This window comes from Hyaena hyaena, unplaced genomic scaffold, assembly GCF_003009895.1.
Source record: "Hyaena hyaena isolate Hyena2069 unplaced genomic scaffold, ASM300989v1 scaffold_904, whole genome shotgun sequence".
NCBI classification, from domain to species: Eukaryota; Metazoa; Chordata; class Mammalia; order Carnivora; family Hyaenidae; genus Hyaena; species Hyaena hyaena.
Genome location: NW_024081540.1, coordinates 327,133 through 344,534, shown reverse-complemented (window position 1 = coordinate 344,534; position 17,402 = coordinate 327,133). Strand labels below are relative to the sequence as shown.

The 17,402-nt window shown below is 35.3% G+C and overlaps 1 protein-coding gene across 3 annotated transcripts in view; it reads right to left on the bottom strand.

Moving 5' to 3' along the window:
• HDAC9 (histone deacetylase 9) overlaps positions 1 to 17,402 on the bottom strand; it is a 718,836-nt gene that overhangs the window by 387,994 nt on the left and 313,440 nt on the right. The gene's annotated exons all lie outside the window — the stretch shown is intronic.

Here is a 17,402-nt window from a genome sequence, read left to right as displayed (position 1 = left end):
AACCATAAGAAAAAAATTGATATGAGACAGATTCTGTTTATACCTTGATTATATTAATGAGGCAACGAACACAGAGAGGGTAAGTAACTTGCCCAAGGTCTTAGAGGTAAGAAGGGATGACACCATGATCTGTACCTAGATAATGTAGCTTAAGTCTATTCTTCCAGATACTGAAATACTTCTCCTCCACCTTTCCTTGTGTATGAACATCATAACAATTATAAACATTTTCCCAAAGCATTACTAATCATCTGTCTCAAATAGGATAGTATCATGTAGCTTGAATTTTTGGTGAGTGAAAATGTTTTCTTTGAAGGAATGTTATATTTTTGCCTGACTGAAAAGAGTATCAAAGTAAAACTTACAACCTTTTCTTTCTTCGTCCCTCTTTCTTATTGATTTGTTTTTATGTTTAGGATTCAAATATCTATATGTTCATTTTGTCTTTGTTCTTTTCTGTTTCCCTTCTCTGTGGCTTGATGGAGAACCCCTACATTCTAGCTTTACTTGGAACAAGCCTGATGAAGTAGAAACTTGAAAGAAATATTCAGTTATGAAAAATAAAACAAGTTAATTTTTTTGTGTTATACACCTAATTTTATGGCTGATAACACTGAAAAGGTGAAAACGGGTGTCTTGAAAATATTGCAAAAGTAAAAAATGGAAGAAGGGGTGGGCACAGAGCAGGGCTGAGAACAAGAAGCTCAGTGTCAGCAGCCACAATATGTACCACTTCCTGGGGCCCCCATCTTGAGGCAAAAAAGGTAAACACTTTGGGTAAAAGATTCAGGTTCTTCCAGACCTTCCAGAAATTCTCAGTCTACTTTAGCTAAGTGGAGAAGTCCGGATCTGAATTACTAGCATCTGATTCAACCAGGGTTAAAGGGAGAAAATAAAACTGTATTAATTCACTTAGATTTGTTTCCCTGTACATGTTTATTTTTAAATTCCTTTAAAACACCAATTAAAAAGCTGTCAGTTAATAAATTTATTCATCTGAAACCTAGAAAGGAAGACATGAGGAATATCTATGTACTAACTCTTACTGCTTTCCTCTGTAGCCTTGCTTATAAACCCAAAGACAAAAATCACAGATTCTCATACTTTGATCTAGATTAGCCTTCATGATGAAATCTAAGTATTAAATAATACCAACTGGCTCTTCAGAGGAAATATATCAGTTGATCAATCACTTTAAAGGATGGAGTAGAAAATGCACTGTTTTCAGTGAGAAGATGTGAAGTTAAGTCCACTTTCCAGCTATGGGACATTCATTAAGACTCTAGTGCTTTCTAAGCCCAACTCTTCATTTCTGAAACATGAAAATCTAATACTTTACTTTAGAGTTATGGCCACCTGATTAGATACCCGGAAACTGAAGATCTGGATGAATGCAAGGGAAGAAAAGGTTTATGGAATTTTCATTATTGCTACTACTGCTAAGGGTGGCACAAGTCAGAATGACCGAGCCAGGACTGGGTCCCAACTTTCCTGAGTTTCAGTCCAGCCCTTCTCTCTTTCCTAACACATTGCACCAGCTGGGGCTGAGTTTCTGCAATCCAGACAGAAATGTGCCAAAAGCTTGGAAAAACAGCATATGCCATTTAAACAGTCTACATGAAACCTAGAATTCCATAAGCTTTTCAGGGGAAAAAATGATTTTTCAGGTCAGCACATAGCTTTCATTTCTATGTATGTTTCAGAATGGGCTGGATATACGGTTCTAAAATTTCTTTCAAAGGTCAACACAAAAAAAGTGAACACCAGACATGAATAAGAATTGGGTTCTGATCTTGTATCTATCAGCTACTGAAATCAATAACCTTGAATAATTCCTAGTCTCTGAGTGTCAGTTCATTTATGCAAATCAGCTACAGATTACCAGTAGGGCATGGAGTACATTAGCTTTAAATCTCAGTTTTTCATGTTAAAATGGGGGCAGTTTTTTTTCTTTCTTCCCCCCCTCCATGTGCCCCAGTGGATTCCATATTTCATCTTTGCCTGAGCCCATAGGGCTGAATCCTAGGATTGCATCACTTAGTCCTTTGCTGTTTGTATTTCCTTTGGGCTCATCTCATCTAGTGGTGGGACTGGTTAGTGATAAAGGATTAAGGAGGAGTGCTCTCTCTGCTTCAGTATTGCATCACTGGCTAGAGTTTTGTTTCCTTCTGATTCCATCTCCCTCTAGAGGCTTCTACTCCATGGTTCCAGCTTTCCCAGTGCTCCAGAAATATTATTTCCTCTCCTTGCATTTTCAACTCTGGGGGTGGGAATGGTTTATCACTGCTGCTATTTACTGGGCACCTCAACATCCTTAAGCAGTTGTAAAGTGTTTATTTCATAAGTCTAAAACCAATACTGTGTATATTCTGTTTCCTACCAAGAATCTGATTAACAGAGTCCCTCTGCAAAGTTATTGTAGAATTAAATGAAATCATGTCCAGTAAAGGACAAACCCATGCTTCTCAGTCAGGGAAGATGTTAACACCATGGGACAATTGGTAATGTCTGGAGATATTTTTAAATATTTTTTTTAATGTTTTTTTAAAAATTTATTTCGAGGAGAGAGAGAGATATATTGTGTGTTTTGGTGTGTTTTAGAGAGAGGGAGTCACAGACTGAAACAGGCTCCAGGCTCTGAGCTGGCAGTCAGCACAGAGCCCGACGCGGGGCTCGAACCCACGAACCGCGAGATCATGACCTAAGCAAAAGTCGGATGCTTAAGCGACTAAGCCACCCAGGCGCCCCTGTCTGGAGATATTTTTGATGGTCAGTATGGGGTACAGCTGTTTGGAATCTAATGGGTAGAAGCTAGGGATGCTCCTAAACATCCTACAGTGCACAGGACATCCCCTACAACAGAGTTATCTGGACTCAAATTGCTGTATTGCCAAGTGTGAGAAACCCTGAGGTAAGAATCAGTAAATGGTGGTTGTTAATGAATGTGCCACACTGAGATGATCAAAGGAGATAATACTATGTGTTAGAAATTCTCAGAGGATGTAGAAGAGTAAGAAAAGAAAGACAAGATTATCAGAAATCAGTGAGTACTATAAGTCACTTGAAAACAATCAATATTTAGATATATTTTTATACTTAGAAATTTATTTCCAAACATTTTTAATGTTTAATCACTGGTGTTTCTACAGAAAGCAAAACAAGTCAACTTCATGCAGAAAGATGTAATTCTCAATTTTTGGGTGGAAACTACTTAGATCATTGTGATATTTTTATTTTAATCAGCTTTTATTTTAGTTTTTTATACAGTTTATTTACTTTTTTGAAAGAAAGAGCGACAGAGCAAGTCTGGGAGGGACAGAGAAGGAGGGAGACTTAGAATCCAAAGCAGGCTCCGCACTGACAGCAGAGAGCCTGATAGGGCTCCTGGGGCTTGTAGGGCTAGTAGTCATGAACCGAACCTTCAGATCATGACCTGAACTGAAGTCAGAAACTTAACTGACTGAGCCACCCGGCTGCCCCAAGGACATAGCTTTTTAAAAACTAGGAGACACTGATATTCTGTAAGTGCAACATAAATTTATTTTTTCAAAATATACAATACACTGGGGCGCCTGGGTGGCTCCGTCGGTTAAGCGTCCAACATCGGGTCAGGTCATGATCTCACGGTTCATGGGTTCGAACTCACTTCGGATCCTCTGTCCTTCTCCTCCCCCCACCCCTCCCCTACTTGTGCACCTGTGTCACATGCTCTCTCACTCTCTCATATAAATAAACATTAGAAAATACATACAATGTAAAACTTTTCTAAATAAAGGTCTGTATCCACTAGTTCTAATAAAAACTTTCATCTGAGTCACCAAAGACATTCTTAGTAGTGAGGACAAAGGATGAAATGATAGATAACCATCATTTAGTCATTGCAATGCTTTATAAACTCACTCCTCATATTTCAGAAACCCACACACCAAAGCTCAGCATGATATATACCCAAGGAGTAGAATTAATGATCTATTGTGCTGACTCAGTTTGCAGTTAGAGTTAATTCCATTTTTAATGCTCTGGTCTCCCCAAAGGCTGAAGATTTCCATTCCAGTGACTTGCTAATGGGATGCTAATCCTCAAGAGCCCAGAAAGAGATCACTAACTGGGGAGACATTCTGCTTGTATCTCAGTGTATTTCATGCCTAGTTGCACTAATTGCCTTTCTATTTTTACGCCACACCCATCACTTTCTACATCTCAATTAATCACAGAAACAGAAGGCAAGCTTTTCAGTGTGTGTGCCCATCTGAATCCATGTGTCTGCTGAGAAGAAAACCTTGCAAGAAAAATTGATTCTCATTATTTAAATAAAAGCAATCAATATTAAAATAAAGAGGACAGAACTAAAACCTTTTATTCCTTCCACTTAAAAGAAATTAAAATGGTAACAAAAGGAAACAAAAAATATTGTAAGATGCTCCATGAGCTAAATGTATTTCAAATCTTTCTTTTCATATATGGTGCAGAATGAACTTAGGTGTGGCAGGGAATGAGAACAAACAATGGGAAAAAACAGTAAAGCCAGGTAGCAGAAGCACAGTTTAAAAAATTAGGATTCCAATAGTGACAAAGCCCAGACTTGTCATTTCACTACAGCTTGGTTTATGTGACTGCAAGGGTATCCTTTTTGCACACTTATACCCACATACAGACATGGAAAGTATTTTTTGCAGAAGCAAACAAGTCTTGGACACAAAAAGACCAGACTCATATTTCAATGCTAACTTTTCATGTACTAACTGCAACCATGGGTGAGTTGTCTGATCTTCGTGAATCATTTTATCATTGGGTAGAATAGAGTAGTTAGTTCAACTGGCTGGCTGTCACACACAAAAAAGTTGTTTAATCAACAGATGTTGAATAAATGAATGTTTAATACAGTCTATATGTAAGGTTAAGAAACTTATATTAAAATAAAATAAAGAGACAACTATAAGGATAAGATCTACAATTGGTTTAGTACCTTTGCATGTGGCAATGTTACCTATAAAAGCAACAGAAATAGTACTCGTCCTTTTCTGATCTTTTACTCAGTATATTTAAAATCCTTTTTGGTTAGTAACTGACTTTAAATATTTTCCTCAATTTTTTTTACTTGCCTGTTTATAATTTTTACTCTAGTTTCTGTGTTAGATACATCACTACCAAGAATGATGCCTACTGTGCTCATTTTGTCTCTATTCACTTTTAATCTTAAATTATGAACATTCTTTATATCAATAATTTAGACAAAGATTCAATACCACATATCATGGTATATAGATGTTCTTCATTCCATTGGAAAGGATCATAAGGAAAAAAGGAAGACGTTTCCATTGAGTAATGGTCAATAATACTATTAATTAAGAGTGCCTGGGTGGCTCAGTCAGTTAAGCATCCAACTCTTGATTTCGGTTCAGGTCATGACCTCATGCGGCTCTGCACTGACAACACAGAGTCTGCTTGAGATTCTCTCTTCCTCTCTCTCTCTCTGCCTGTTCCCCACTTGCACACATACTCTCTCTCAAAATAAATAAATGTTTAAAAATAATACTATTAAGATAATAATTATTAATCAAAATTCAGTACCAGATTAATAAATGTGTCTTTATACTAATGAATATTTGAGATATTCAACAATTTTACCTGTACTACATGTTTAGCACTATAATCACAAGTGAAGGTGAGACCTCTGTTGCCAACTTCAAATTCCTTCTCTGTCATTGTCATTCTTTCCTGTTGTGCTAGATCTGTGGATTCATTCACCCAGACTCCTCTCTGCTGGGTTTCTCCTGCTGTCTCCCACCCACAGGGCTTCCTTAGGAGCTGCCATAGTCTAACACTCTGTCACTTGGAATCAAACACATAAAATCTATCATTCATTCACACTCTCTCTTTCTTTTTTCAATGCTTATTTATTTTTGAGATAGACAGAGAGACAGAGTATGAATAGGGGAGGGTCAGAGAGGGAAGGAGACACAAAATTTGAAGCACGCTCCAGGCTCTAAGCTGTCAGGACAGAGCCTGACACAAGGCTCGAACTCCCAAACTATGAGATCATGACCTGAGCCACGTTAGATGCTTAACTGACTGAGCTACTCACTCACCTCTCGTTCACTCTCTTTTGAATGTTCTTTAGGAAGATTAGGTTTCCTGCCTGAGTCACTTCTCCCTTTCGGGATAGCAGTGTAGGAATCCATCCCATGCGAACTGTGCAATTAAGTAATCATTACAATTATGAAAAGACACTTTGGGGACATAGAAAATTCCCTAATCTAGTTTATCTGAAGATATAGGTTACTCTAATTAAAACTTTTCATAAGTAGACAAAGGCTATGTATTTGCAAAGTTAGCATCAGGATAATACTACAAATCTAAAACAACTTATGACATTTTTGGCTCAAATAATACAGATCATTAATATTATGAGTCAGATTTTGTACATTTTGATATCAAGGAGCAAAATTTCTAATCTAACTCTTTCTAATTATAACCATTTAACAATATATAATTCATATGTATAAGTTTTAAAAGAATCATTTCTTTAGTAATTTTAAATTTTAAGAACTAGCCATATTTATGGTAATTTATGAATGCAATTTCCTGGAGAAATTATAATACTATTCTTTTTGATTCATAAATACTATTGTAAACATCTATCCATCTTCTTATTGAGAATATACCAAATATATGTATTTGTTAAAAAGAATTATTCTCTTTTAAAAAGCATATTGGTAAATGTTATGCACATTACCCAATTTGCAGTGTGGTCTTCTAAAGTGTTTATTTTATAATAACATTTATTGCCGTCTTCTGATTATATAGGTCATACATGTTCAATATTTTTATGAATGGGACAAATTGAGTTTTGCCTGCTGGCATGTTTCTTTTGTGTTTTGTATATAAAAATATTTGAAAATGAGAATCAAATTATATTTTTGATTGCATACTGTTTGTTCACTTAATAATGTATTATGAGTCTTTTCACAGGCAATTATGTATTCTTTAAAATAATTCCATCTATTCTGTTTTTCACTTAAAAATCTATTATGAATCTTTTCTCAAGTAGCTATATATTCTTATAAAAATACATTATAAGGGTGTACCATATGTTATTTAGTCACATTCACATGTGAGTATGCAATATTTTATTTAAACATTTTATAACTGGATGTTTACGTGGTCTACAGTATTGCTTGGAAAGACAGCACAGTGGCACACATTGTTGTGAATCAACGTTCACATTTGTGAGTATTTTCTTCTGTCAGTGTAAACGGAAGTTTACGTCTTAGGTCTCTCACAATTGAAAATAAAAACAAGGGGCACCTAGGTGGCTCAGTGAGTTAAGTGTCCGTTTTTGACTCAGGTCGTGATCTCATGACTCCTGAGTTTGAACCCTGCATCTGGCTCTGTGCTGACAGCCCCGAGCCTGGAGCCTGCTTCAGATTCTGCGTCTCCCGCTCTCTCTTTGCCCTTCTCTATTTGTGCTCTATCTCTGTCTCTCTCTCAAAGATAAATAAACATTAAAAAAATTATTAAAAAAGGAAGAAAACAACAACAACCTTATTATGATTAGAAAAAATGTCAATGGGCATACAGGGCAAAGAGTATTATTAAGTCCTAGGAAGCAGCTCAGAGAAATTGGGAAAACATATGGAGGTCCTGGTAACAGGAATGTAGTCTAGAATGGAGAGGTTGTTGGCTCTGAGTGGGCATTTTCCCATAGTACTCATGCATGCTTCATCTTGTGAGCCAGAGAAGGCATTCTAAAACTCAAAGGCCCATGACAAGACACTCAGTTTTTTCTGTCTATAAGCAGTACTAACGCTAAATCCTGCAGCCTTTTTTACACCACTGTTTCTCCTGTGTGCCTGGTGCTCATCTGGATTCGTCAGCACTTAGTAGAAATTTATTGAATGAATAAATGAATACAAAACTTTCTACTAAATGCTAGATTTAAGAAAAAAAATACTTGGACAAACAGGAGAAAATAACAATCTTCTTTGAATTTTTAGGACATTTAAAGTACAAATTCCCATTTTTAACAGATAAGATACTTTAATCAAACAATATGATTCTGGACAAAAACAAATTATAAGTTATACAATATTTTATCAATTTTTATAGTTAAAATGAAAACTTTCTATTTAGTTGGTTGCATTGTTTAATGCCATTTAATTAAGAATTTACTGAATAAAATATTGAGACCTAGACTGCAAGTTCCATGAGCACTGGGAAGGGGTCTAGTTATGTTTCTGTGGCTTATTCAGCACTTATGCAATACCTACTACATAGAATAAATCTGTAAGTTACTTATTGAATGAATGAAATCAATCAATGAATGTGAAAAAGGGGTGTTTTAAGCACTGAGGCAATTGCCTCATCAATAAAATGGAAAGCCTTTTTCTCCTAGGTACTCAAGGTCTAACAAAAATGAATGATAGACTAACTGTGATCAATGCTATGCTGTAAGTACAAGTAGCCTTGAGCTATAAGGCAGAGAGGGGAATCCTGGGGGCTGAGTGAGATACTGACAGGCCAAGGTGGGAGGAAAGTACAATTCTATAATGAGAAAACAACCTTGTCCAGGGAAGGTGTTGGCAAACTCAAGGAATAAAGATTGAGTATGCTAACAAGTTGAGGAAGGGATACTAAATGGAAGATAAAGCTTCAAAGAAATATCATGCAACAACACTCTCAACAATAGCTAAAACATGGAAAGAGCCTAAGTGTCCATCAATGGATGAATGGATCAAGAAGATGTGGTTTATCTATATGATGGAATACTACATGGCAATGAGAAAGAATGAAATCTGGCCATGTGTAGCAATGTGGGTGGACCTTGAGGGTGTTATGCTGAGCGAAATAAGTCAGGCAGAGAAGGACAAATACCATATGTTTGCACGTATAGGAGGATTAGGAGGAACTTAACAGAGGACCATGGGGGAGAAGAAGGGGGGAAATATTGGGGGAGAGGGAGAGAGGCAAACCATGAGAGACTCTTGAAAGCTGAGAACAAACTGAGGACTGATGGGTGTGGGGGGGGGGGGAGTTGGGCATGGAGGAGGGCACTTGTGGGGATGAGCACTGGGTGTTATATGGAAACCAACTTGACAATAAACTATTTGTAAAAAAAAAAAAAAAGAAATATCATGCAACATTTAGCTAAATTATGCAATACTAAGAGAGGCTATTCAATGCATATCTTCAAACTCTCTCTCTGTCTTCTTAGCATAGACATGCTTGTATCTTTCCCATTCAAAGAAAAATAAGCCTTCCTGAGATAGAAATTATTAGCTACTCTCTGTAGTTATACTTTAATTCACAGTCAAGTTATTTTTTTTTAAGTACCCTTAAACTCGCCACCACCACTTCCTAACCTCAAACCACCACGATATGGCTCTAACCTACACCGTTTCACTGAAATTACTCTACCACACATAGTACTCAGAACAGTAGATGTCATAATTTTATGTCTATTCTCAGTACTTAGCAACTACACAGACTCATGGTGAGTCTCAATAAACAGTTGCTGAATGAATAAATGCATGCTTGCACATATTCAAGCATGAAAGGAAATTTAATCAAAGGTTAGGTTTCAAACTTTGTTGTTGAGAAGCAAAGTAGATAAACTTCAAATTTACTAATTTCTAAAAATTTCTTGATATTCAGTGTTATAGCAAGAAGTCTTATAGATCAGATGTGTAAGGCAGAAGGAATTTCATTTTTCTGGCAAGCATGAAAAATAACGTTTTGGATTCAAGGAAATCATATCCTCTACAGTCTAGAATACCTCATATGTATCTAGACAGGTATCTAGAATAGTTTCTTTTACACATTTTAATATTTTAAGTATAAAATATTTACCTAAGTAAGAACAAATTCTGAAAATCCATACTTTGAAAATACAGTAAAATGCTGAATTATCACTTCATTGAAATAAACTAGATTAGGGGCATATTCAGTCTTCTTCAATCCAGTTTCTAAAATCTATTTAAAAAAAAAAAACTTTTAATGCTTATTTGAGAGAGAGACAGAATGAGAGAGCACAAGCAGGGGATGGGCAGAGAGGGAGACACAGAATCCAAAGCAGGTTCCAGGCTCTGAGCTGTCAGCACAGAAACTGACGTAAGGCTTTAACCCATGAGCCATGAGATCATGACCTGAGCTGAAGCTGGATGTTCAACTGAATGAGCCAGCCAGGCGCCCCTCTAATATGTAATTTTTAACCTAAAGCCTAAAGTTTTATATCTGAAATTGTATTTTTACAACTCACATAATGTGCTACTTGGGGGCATCTGAATTTATAGACATGAAAAGCCCTCTTTAGTTCTAAAATTCTAGACTTATAAATAAAAATTCAGAATACATTACTTAATTCTGCTAATAATATTTCAGTAATAAACAAATTCCTGTCTATGCATGAAAAAAATTATACCATGTACTTTACAGTTTTATTTACTTCCCTTATTGGATGTATCCTTTATATGATCTGTCAAATAGAAATGTCATGAAAATAATTTAATTTGTGATGTAAAATTTTTAATACTTTCTACCCAGATACTTCACAGGAGCTACAGGTATAAGCAAAGATATGAATTGATTTCATGACAGAGTAAGGACCATCTTCATGGGTGAGATCTGTATGGGGACAGCCTAGTATTTGATAGGGACACAATTTCTCCCAGAAAACAAGCATATAGTCAGGACTGTATGGCCCAGAAAATTAAAATCTATCACCTAATAACTCTCTGTGTATCACCATAAATCTAACCTTTCTTATACTTATTTAAGCTCTCAGCATGAACCTTACTTGATCACATTCATGAGTCTGGCATTGATTCTCAGTCTTGACTCTGCCACTAATGGTATGATTTGGGTAAAGTATCATTCAATGTTTCTATGCCTCAATTTTCTTGCCTGCAAATGTGACATTCTCATTGATTTTAAAGAGTTTATAAATATTAAAGAGAATGATATATGGTAAATACAGTAAAATCACTGTCTAATTTTAAATGCTGTAAACCTTACTTTCTTCAAATATAAACTTTTAAAAACACTTTTTGTCTCTTAAGTTTTTTTAAAAATGTTCAGTCATTCCCATAAAGCTATAAAATCATTGTCCAGCTTGTTACTTTGTTTCCTTTGTTTCCTTCTGACTTGCCCAGTTTACAACTATTCAAAAGCACTTACTCAATCTTATTCCAAGAAAACATTATTGTGAACTACATTCTTAAAAATTATTTCATAAAGAATCTTCCTATATTTTTAAATACCTAAAGATATGATACTAGTTCCTAATGTTACTCTATACATTTATTTATTCATATAAGAGAAATTTATTCAGCGCCTATTATAAGCTCTCTGAATATAAGAGCACACAAGCTAAAGATATTTTCCTCAAAGATTTCTCAGAGAACTTTAATTTTAATATAGACATATATTCAAAAAGATATGTCCAGGTTAATTTGGGCAAATACATTTGGATTAAGGAATGTAGTGAGTATTTAGGGTAAGTTTGTGGGTGATAAGAAGGCACCAAGTCAACCTTAACAGAGGGGAAATATGTATCAGCTAAGCATTTACAGAGAAGTATGAACTATTCAAGCATACAGCATAGGAAGAGTAAGGACTATTTGGAAAATCAGATGTGAATGGCTTATGTGAGGTTGAAGCAGAGAGTTTTTCATGGTTTTGTAACTTGTTTGGTGCTGGTGGGGCAAGTGGTATGAGAGGGTCGAGTGGAGAAAGATTACAGAGAATGCTAGGTCGGGAGGGGAGGAGGGAGGAAAAAGTTTGTGACTGCCATGTAAGGATTTTAGCCTTGAAGATGACAAAAGTATTACAGGGGCACCCGGCTGGCTCAGTCAGTAAAGCATCCAACTCTCAATGTCAGGATCCTTTTGAGCCCCACCTTGAGATTAGAAATTACTTAATTACTTACTTAATTAATTAAAAAAGAAGAGGTATTAGGTAGGAGGGTAGGAATACTAGATTTAAAATTTAAAAAGAGAGTTGACTGGAGTCAGAGAATGGTCAATCACTGGAATGGGCATTAAACTAAATGGGTATTGAACTGCAATAGAAGGCGTGTTGAGGAAGGGAAGGTTTAAGAGCTAGTGATGACAGAAGATTCTATGATAAGCTAGAGAAGAAACAGTTCTCCAGTTTTCTGGATTGGCTCCCTCTGTAGAAGGTGGTTCCACTAGTCTCCTCAGGCAATTACATTGTTCAGCTTAGTTTAAGTGGCTTTCTGGTCAACCTTGCCAAGCACATTTATATTGTTTAGTGCTTCATTACTACTACTTGGAACTGTTATCTGCTTCAATATAATTTTGAGTCTTTCAGTGCAACCGTTAGGTACATTTGGCCCTTCAAAAACCCATGAGACACAGCCAGGTGCCATAGATCAACAGCACCAATAACAAAGGGTAAGCACTGATTTCTGAACAACAGGAGTTTGTCCTTCACCTGGCTCAAACCCTACCTTGCTTCCTGTTCTTTTTTCTGTTTCAAAACCTTCCAAGTCATTTGGGCAGGTCTTTTTATTAATTATTTCCCTTTGCAAATTTTGTTTTTGTATACTTTATAGTTTTGGGATGTTCTTAGTAATTCACGTCTATCTCAATGGAATTCACAGCTTTATTATCTTTATTCTAGATTTTCTTTGTAATATGTATTTATAAGAAAACACAAATATCTATCTCAGACTTATGTAAAAGAGAATATTTTGCCTCTGCATTTATTAAGGTCACCTCAGAACCCTTCTCTAGGTAGACCTTCTGTTAAACACCGTCTATTAGCCAACTTTGTCTGGATAGCTAGCTAGGTAAATAGACCTCAAACTTCATATAAAATGGCAAAGAAGTACTAAGTGAAAGGATTCTGTAGCAAACATCATCCTAATAAAAACTCTAAATTACTTGTGTTAGGCAGAATAAGGCACCCTTGCCAGAGATATCTATGTCCTACTCTCCAGAACTTGTGACTGTTACTTTACACAGTGAAAAAATAATTAGGATTGCAGATGGATTTATGGTTACTAATTAGCTCATTTAAAGAGAAGGAGATTATCCTGGATCGTCCAGGTGGGCCCGGGATAATCACAAGTGTCTTTTGAAAATACTAAAAAGGGAAGCAGAAGAGTGAGTGCCAGTGCAATGCAGTTCAAGACTCATCTAGTCACTGCTGGCTTTGAAGAGGGAAGTGGGCCACGAGCCAGAGAATGCAGGCAGCCCCTGCATTCTCTGCAGAAGCTGGAAATGTCAAGGAGATAAAAATGCCCCTAGAGCCTCGAGAAAGGAACACAACCCTGCTGACACCTCAATTTCAGCCCAGAGAGACCTATTTTGGACTTCTGACCTCCAATTCAGAAAGATCATAAATATGTGTGTTTTAAGGAACTAAGTTTGTGGTAATTTATTATAGGAGCCATAGGAAGCCAATACAGCAGTCTAATGAATTCCAAGATTGGCACTGTTTTGGAAGTCGCATATTCCTAAATACTGGTTTTGACTAGATCAAGGGTTTTAGTGTGCTATATTTTTACTGCATTATTTTTAGGTAAGAGGTCAGATATTAAAGATAATTATTAATAATGTAGGCTCAATAGTTAGCAAAATACTAGGACAACAATGTAATTAAAATTAATATTTACTATTTTATCAGACTCAGTTTTCTATAAAAGGTAAAGATTTTATTAACATTTTTTTTTAATTTGTTCAAAGATAGAAAGGAGAAAAAAGACAAAAATAGAGTCTTTTTCTTTATTTTTTTCTGTTAAAGATTCATAAAGGTATAAGTTAAGGATCATTTATTTTAACCCTTAAATGCTAAGAATGCTGTGTACATATTAAGTAGCCATGATAAGCAAGCACTTTCCAAAATGCACTCAACATTTTACTGTTTTTTTTTCTTTACAGATTTCATTTGAGATAATAGATTATTAAGCCAAATAACAACAGTATTATAGGGCTCATTCCTACCTAAGAACAATTTCCTTTTTCTAGTGCAATGTTAAGTTAAAGGAGAGAAAAAATGGTTTAAATGTCTAATTAGCCAGTTTCAAAATGTAGTTAATTAAAATAATTTTGCTTTTATATACGATCTTCATGGTATGAGATACAATTCCAGTCTCCTACAACTTAATCAGATGAATATAAAATGTAACGTTCCATCTGGTAAATCAATTTAACAGACATAATTGTGCCCCACCATAACTCAATAAGACACTGAGGAAAACCATTGAAATGCTATTTCCTTTTCTTTAGAAGAGAATTATGTACAATTTCAGCATGCTTTGCATTTCTAAAAGTTAAAGTCAACAGGGAGGTATCACTCTCCTTTACATGAGTTTCCCATGAGAAAATCAACAGCAAAGTATAAAGCCTGTGCTGTTATTCCTGAAACACTCCATAATACTAACTTGGCTTTAACCAGAACATATTATTTGGCAGCTAAAACCTTTAATTAGAGTTGTGGTTTGAACAGATTTTCACGGAATTTATGTTCTATCAGGGCTCAAAGAACAGCATTGTTTTTCTTACCAGTTTATTCTATTTCAGGTGGTTTAAATGTTGTACTTGAGCTAGGAGTGGAAAAAAAGAGAATGTTGCTGATTTTCATTTAATTGGTTTTAATTATGATTGGACATTTCGGAAGGAGAACTAATAGCAGTCAGACGAGAAGAATGAGACACACCTTTAACAACTATTAACTGAGCACTTGCTACACGCAAAATTATATATTAGGTATTAAAGGAGGAAAAATATATATCTAAAAAAGAGTGAGATGGTAGGGAAAAGGTCTTCATTACTGGACAAGAGAAAAGACAAAATTAAGATGAATCTCACAGTCAACCTCTGAGAGTAGAGGTTTTAGCAGAATTGAAGAAATCAGGAGGAAGAAGCATGTCTTGAAGGGGAAGGTGCAAGGGTCAACTTTAAAAAATAAATTAAGTTCATTTATTTTGAGAGAGAGAAAAAGACAGCTTATGCATGTGTGGGAAGGAGCAGAGAGAGAGAGAGGGAGAGGAGAATCCTAAGAAGGCTCCATGCAATCAGTGCAGAGCCCATTGCAGAGCCCCATCAAATGCTCAATCTTACAAACTATGAGATCAACCACACAGGTGCCCCAGTGAGGGTCAAGTTTTAAACCTGGGAGGTGACAATAATGGCAGGACATCTTGGGAATGACCCCACCTTAAGATCCTTAAGATGCTCATTCCTTATTACCCTGCATTTTCTTTAAAAAATTTTTAATGTTTATTTATTTTTGAGAGAGACAGAGCATGAGTGGGGGAGGACAGAGACACAGAGAGAGACACAGAATCTGAAACTGGCTCCAGGCTCCAGAGCCTGATTTTGAAGCTTAAACTCAGGAATGGTGAGATCATGACCTAAGCCAAAGTTGGATGCTCAACCGACTGAGCCATCCAGGCGCCCCTCACCTTGCCTTTTAGATTCTCCCCCTCTCCACCTACTCATTGCTCCAAAGGTACTGTAAACCCATTCTCTCTCTAAAGACTTCCCTCCATACTTCAGCATTCACTTCTTGCTTATAAGTCTATAGCACTTTAAAAATTTTAAAACATTATCATCTTAGTCACATAATATTGTATATCCATATCAGACCTTTGGGGAATAAAATGGGTAAAGGTTTTAAAAAATAATCCAAAGAATGTGTAAAGAGACACGTCTTCTATTTGTATTTACTGCATGTGTTTTCACAAATAGAATAGTTATCATGAAAGGATAAAATTTGTTTAACAGAGTATCAGTATCAAAATAGCATAATATCAAGACATAAAAGAAACAGAGAAAGCATTTTTGGAGTATTTTAATGGATAACATTTTATACTTTTATAAAATCTTTGAGATCTGGTTATTATCTTTAGAAATATTTCACTATCAGCATTTGTGCACTCAAGAAATGTAATATATGGCCAGTATTTCAAGGTTTCTTTTCTTTTTGCTAGAAAATTGCAATGGTAATCTTGTCATTTAGTTATTTATGTTATGCCACCTTTATGGAATTTGAAGATTTTCTTAAGTGAATTCCTGCAAACTGAGTCTGGCACTACCTTATCTAGGATTTTCTTATACCATGACAGTAAAGTCATATTTTGGCACTAATTTTACATGTACAGTTTCTCAGAATTCTGTTATTGATCAATAAATTAGCTCTTATATTTGATTCTGGCAAATATATTTGGAAAGTCCAACTTAAAATTTTATTTCTGGAATTGTTTATTTAAAGAAATGTTTAAATATTTAGATGTATAAAGAATACATGATTTATGGTGTTAAATAATTTGCTTTCAAAGGAAAATGTCTGTACTAGATGGACTTATGAAGCCAAATACAAGTTCATATGTTATTTCTAAAATATTTTGAACACTATTCATCATTAGACTGAAGTTAAATTGTAATTGGTGCAATTTAATTTTTATAATTCACTACTTTTATTAGGATCAACCAACCTGGTGATGCGACTTTAGTAAAACTGCTTTTTTCAATGATACCATATACCTTTATTTATGTATAAAACATAGGGATTGAAAGGCCAGGTCCTGAAATAAAACTGTCTTCACACCTGGCATTAAACTTTAAACTTGGCATTACACTCACTCATGTAAATAAAAAGAGAACTGAGGGAAATTACTAACTTCTCTGTGACTGTTCCCCTGTCGGAAAACTAGTTAAAAACAATGAGATGTATTTCAAGGGTTGCTGTATGGAATCATTAAGATATATAGATATTTACAATGGTATCTTGCCTATAGTGACCAATGTGATCTATTACTATCATATAAATCTAACCAGCTTTTAACAGTATCTCCCTTCAAAATTATTATATAATAAACATATTTTAAAAACATATTTAAAGTATTCCTGCCAGTAGTAATCTCAAAATCCCTAAGTTATCTATTTATCCCTTACCAAGTATCACAGCAAGGTAATTTGCTGCTCTCTTGTTTATCAATGTTTTACTGGAAGCAAAACAGTGTCTGAAGTAGGTAAACATCATCATCATGTAATTAATTATTACACTCTTCTTGATATTACATTATTTAGTCCAAAAATGATTTATATCATAAAGTTCTCAGCACATTTCTCTGGCAAATATTCATTTCATAAACTTTGCATGATCATCCTCTATAGTGTTTTGCAAAATGGATATGATGTAAATCTATTGTGTTGTAACCAGCATTTTATAATAGAATAGTAAAGAAACTACTATACCTGATAAAATTATTATGAATTTTTATTTGTTTTGGGAATGTGTGTGTATTCCACACTGTGCAGTATGTCATAGCTAAAAAATGTGAAAGACACTGATATATTATAGAAAAATACTGTGATCTCTATTGTTGAGACCAAAAAATACACAACTCAAATCCTGACACTGAGTAAATCTCA